The following is a 5,634-nucleotide window of genomic DNA, read 5'->3' as shown; positions in this document are numbered from 1 at the left end:
CTATGTGAGCACCATGAATTAGATACAGAAGGCTATAGAAAAAAACAAAGAAAGAAAGAAATTGTAAAGAGGATATGATATGAAAGCTGGGAGCAGGATATGGGGAAGATCTGGTAGGAGTTGGATGGGGGAAGAGGGTGGATATGCTCAAACTACATCACATGTCTATACTATCTGCCCATATACAATTCTTAAAGAATAAATAAAAATATTTTACTTAAAAAAGTAAAACTTGGAACTGGTGAGATGGCTCAACAGTTAAGAGCACTGTCTGACTTTCCAGAGGTCCTGAGTTCAATTCCCAGGAACCACACAGTGGCTCACAGCCATCTATAGTGGGATCTGATGCCTCCTCTGGCATACAGGTGTACATGCAGTTAGGGCAGTCCTATACATAAAGTAAATATATAAATAAATCCTTAAAAATTAAAACTCTGAAACTATTGGATTACAAAACCATGGAATAATGTAGTTTGCAAGATTTAAATATATAGCAAGGATCTTAAAACTATTCAAATGAGTAGCTTTATCAAAAACAAGACTGGAAAAATGGATCCTACGGTTTCATTTTAATGCTACTAAATTTCTTTGGGAAATTCATACACTGTATTTTGTTCCTATTTACCCTAATTCTTTTAAAATCCATCCTGACTCTCTATCATCTAATTTTGTATCTTAAAAAAAAATAACCTATCAAGTTCAATTTGTAATGTCTTTATACTCCCAGATGAGGGGTTATCCACTGGAATGTGATTGACCTACCAGGGGCCATACCCTAAGAGAAAACCGACTCTTTAATAATAAACATCTCTTTTAGGTTAAGGTAATAAATACCATGTGTATGATTATTTAAAAGTGGGGCTTGTTTGGTTACGTATGAGTGTGTTCAGGTTAGATCTGTAAGAGGTTGCTCACCCAAGATACTACCACTACTCCCTTTGCAATACAGTGCATATCTGGAGGTCAGAGTACAACTTGTGGGAGTCAGTTCTCCTGGGGATGGAACTCAAGTTGTCATGCTTGGCTGCAAGCGCCTCTATTCACTAAGCTATCTCACCAGGTAGCGCCTTGCAACCTTAATACATGGATTTAATTCTACTCAGTTCAGGTGTGGAGAGTGAATGCTTATGACTACATTGGAATTTGTCCATCTGATAGTCTCAAGGAGCAATTCTATCCCTACTGTATTGGAAAGGGCCTACTTGTAAAGAGGGGAAATCCAGGAGCTGAGGATACACATAGATTTACGTTTTTCTACTTTTCATCTGAGCTGTTTCTCAACCTTTGAGGAAAGCATTCCGATATGTTTCAAAGACGAATCCCTGCTTCCCTCTGGAAGAAGCATGCAGAATTGTAGGTAACATGGGAATGGGGCCACTTCCTCGTACTTTTGATCCTTTCTTAAAGTAACATTTCTTCTGCTTTGGGATAATGAGACGTTTGATTTGACAAGTCTGGCACAGGATAATACAGTTTTACTCCTGAGACATCCAGGTTCTTGTTGTTTGTAGTTGTAGAGTGTTGCCTACAAGGGTGGTTGAAAATAGTAATTAACGAAGATCTAATTCTTTCTTGCCAGGAGGATTCAGGTAGCAAGAAAGACTCAGGTGGAGCCGGGCATGGTGGCTCATGCCTTTAATCTCAGCACTCGGGAGGCAGAGGCAGGCGGATTTCTGAGTTCGAGGCCAGCCTGGTCTACAGAGTGAGTTCCAGGACAGCCAGGGCTACAGAGAAACCCTGTCTCGAAAAACCAAAAAAAAAAAAAAAAAAAAGAGGACTCAGGTAGATTATATAGCTTTGTTTCTGAATTCCCTCATTATGGAATCCATTTAAAATTATTTGTGTGTGTATTTGTGTGTGTGTGTGGTGAGAGGGGCTAGTGCATATAATGGTGTATATGTAGCAGGTGTGGGGTCAAAGGACAACTTTGTTGAGTTTATTCTTTCCTTTCACTTTTCTATAGGTTCAGGGATTGGACTCAGGTCACCAGAATTGCAAGGCAAATGCTTTTACCCAATGAGCCATTTCTTTAGTCCTGTACCTCCTTTTGTGTGTGTATGTGAATGAAAAATTAATTGTTATTGGGTTATTTGTGGAACTGAAAGACAGGTACAAATAAGTGCTAGTGATCTTGGTGTTCCCCCCCCCCCCGAAGCTTTCCACAGCTGACTGCCAGCTACATAAGGGTACCCAGCAGTAAGTGAGTTTTTAGTGTTTGGTGAGTCAAGGAACACGATATACAACATCACCTAGTCTAAATCTCCCAGTCTGATGATGAAACAGCTATCCAGCGAGAATATGGCTAAACACATAATCTCAGATCTGATAACTGTTAGGAAGGAAACAAAGGCACTTTAGAGGTTAAGGCTTTACTTCATACTTGGACTGGGTACCCAAATGTGGCCTGAGAAGGCACCATTTCCATTCATGTGGAAAGACAGAATTGTTAACGAGTGCAAGGACTTGTTGTGAGAACTGGAGACAGTGTTCCAAGTGATTAGAGAAATGCCACAGAGAGAGGAAACCAGAAGGAGTTGCAGGATTTAAATGTCCTGTTCTAGATTACACACATGGTTGGTGACAAATGAGAAGAGAGATTTGAATGAAAAGTTTGTGGAGTTTCTAGGTGTTCTTTAACAAGAGATCTTGAAGATCTCTCTCTCTCTCTCTCTCTCTCTCTCTCTCTCTCTCTCTCTCTCTCTCTCCCTCCCTCCCTCTCTCTCTCTCTGTGTGCGCTTGTTGTCTTACTGGCTTGTTCCTCATAGCTTGGTCATTATGCTTGCTTATACCATTCAGACCACCAGCCCAGGAGTTTCACTGCCTACTGCAGTCTGGGCCCTCCCATTTCCATCCTCAACTAAGAACTACACACCAACCACAGGCCAATCTGGTGACAGTGTTTTCTCAATTAGATTTCCCTCTTCCCAATTGACTCTAGCTTGTGTAAAGTTGATATAACAGCCAATACATAAAATGACAAATATTTTATGTTTTCTCTTATTTGTGAATCCTAGATTTTATATAAATACATAAACTATATATGTATACACACATAAATATATGCACATGCGTGCGTGTACCTACATGTATGTTTGGACATATCGGTGCTAGTGTCATTGGAGGCCAGAGACATTGGGTCACTCTGGGGCTGGAGTTATAGGCAACACTATGCTGCTTGATGTGTCTGCTAGAAACTGAATTCAGGTCTTCTGAAAGAGAAGTATCAATAGTTGAGCCATTTCTCCAGCCCCAAGACCAGTGAATTTTCTGGTAGTGATGAAACCCAATTCCAAACACAAGAAAATATCCAGCTTGAAGATATTGAGAATCCCCTCTGGCAAAACTTTCTGGACACTAGAGACTGCTGTGAAAAGTGGGGAGGTAACATCCAAAGGTGTTTTACAGATAGTGTGGGCTAAGCCTCTTCAATTTAGCTTTTAAGAGAAAGGAAACTTGGAAGGTCAGGCAATGATACTGGGAGAGAAACCTGCCTACCAGGGTCAGGGAAAGACCAGGCAGTGGATATTGAAAGAAAGAGGACAGAATAGTCTGAGAAGTTTGACTTCTTTCCCTTATCTGCCCTTTTACTGTGTGGTTGGCTTCCTTCAATAGAAAGTGGTATCGATTCTGAAACTCTTGGATGCAGTATAAGACAGTGTAAGCTGTGAGGGTTGGGTAACCTTAGCAAATTATGTTACCTCTTTGAGCCAGTGTTTTCACATAGGGTTACTGATGAGATTACATAATTTGGAAAGCAATAAAAAACAGAGCTTGACATACACTAGGCCAACAGTGCATGTTCTCTATCCCTATTTTCTCTCATTGACTGAAAATACAAATGGATTTTGGATTGTCCAGGCCACTGTGTACTTCTCAGAGGCTGAATTACAGAGCCACTCAGCTGGAAGAACCGTTAGCGATCTGTTGTTCTTCCTTAATTTGATGCATGAAGAAATTAAGACCCAAGGGAGACAAATACATTTGGAGGAAAAGAGAAAAGCTCTTATAAAAGTAAACGGTGTGAGCGGAAATGTATAAGGGGATTAGTGCACCTGCAGCGCCATGTTAGTGATGTGCATATGCATTGTGGAAGGGTGGGGAGGAAAGAGGAAGAGGAGAGGAGAGGTAAGGCCATAAAAGAGGCAAATGCCAGGATATAATGTGCTTTAATGGTAAAGTCAGGTGGTTAGAGTTTATCTAGGCTATCATTGTCCATTAAGAATACAATATAAGCCAACATGCAATATAAAATTTCCTGGCAGTTACACTAATATAAAAAGGAGGAGGCTGGTATATATGGCTCAGGACTAGAAGAGTACATGCCAAGTATACAAGAATTTCATTCTCAGCACCAAATAAAAAATAATAATAAAAGAGGAAAGTTATATTCAAAACATTATCATTTTAACATGTAAAAAATATCAGTGATTATCAATGATAATTAAATATTTTTCTGGACATGACAGCATTATGTATTTACACTGGCAATGTATTTCAATCTGAAATAGCCACATTTACAATGATTCAGAAGCATCCATGGCTGAGGGTGGGGCTAATAATGTGTTTGTGTCATGGCAGAACTGGTATGATATATGCTTCAAAGTTTGTTCATGCCAGGAAGGCTGTGTTGGGACAAGAATCCATCATTGAGGATTTTGGTGTGTAGTTGTTTGGGTTCTGTGTGGCACAAGGGCTGTACTTAAACCACAATTCTACCCTGACACAACATTACCAGCCCAGAAAAAAAAAAAAAAAAGAAGTTAGTTCAGAGGTAGTGTCTTTATCCTGATTTTTATTATTTTTTTCCACTAGATTGTGTTCCAGTAATACTCTCTAGGAATAACAGACAAGTGCCTGAGAAATATCACGTCTCTTTAGAAATTTAGAGCAAATTCCATTTCTGATTAATTCTTCAGTCCTGAAGGAAAATTACCCTAGGATTTTCTTGTGACCCTCTCCCTTAGAGTTATGTCCCCAAGCTCTGAGGCTTTATTTGCACTGGAATATTGTCCTGTGAAACATCTATCTAATCCTGTCAAGTCATCTACTCACACAGGCTGCTGCTGAGATATTCATAGGTCCCTGAGCAGGAGCTGCAGAGCTGGAAGCACAATGGCATTTATTTGCTTGATTTTTAATGTTTGCCCATTGTCCTAACTTCCTAGATTCCCTTCCTCACTATCCTGAGGTTTTGCTCATTGCAAACTTGTCAGAACAGGATAACTAGAACCTGAAACTGGCACTGTTTCCTTTCCCCCTGTTACTGAGGAACTAGCTCCTTTGAAGCTCAGAAAATTCTTTTCCCTGCATGTTCCTTCCTTTACTTCCAACCTTACTTTCATCCCTCTGGGGCTCAAGAGGGCTATTAATAAACTCAGTAAGTGTTGTTGAAAATGTCAGCTCTCTGATGTGTTAGAAATACTGTGAGAGTCAAGAGAGCCAGAAAGTAGCTACCTGCTTGACAGCAGGGAAAGAAAAGAGAAACACACAAACAAAAAGGGACATAGTGGGGGCAGTGGTGGCACACGCCTTTAATCCCAGCACTCGGGAGGCAGAGGCAGGCGGATTTCTGAGTTCGAGGCCAGCCTGGTCTACAGAGTGAGCTCCAGGACAGCCAGGGCTACACAGAGAAAC

Source organism: Mus caroli, chromosome X, assembly GCF_900094665.2.
Source record: "Mus caroli chromosome X, CAROLI_EIJ_v1.1, whole genome shotgun sequence".
Taxonomy (NCBI): Eukaryota; Metazoa; Chordata; class Mammalia; order Rodentia; family Muridae; genus Mus; species Mus caroli.
This window is presented reverse-complemented; position numbering follows the sequence as displayed.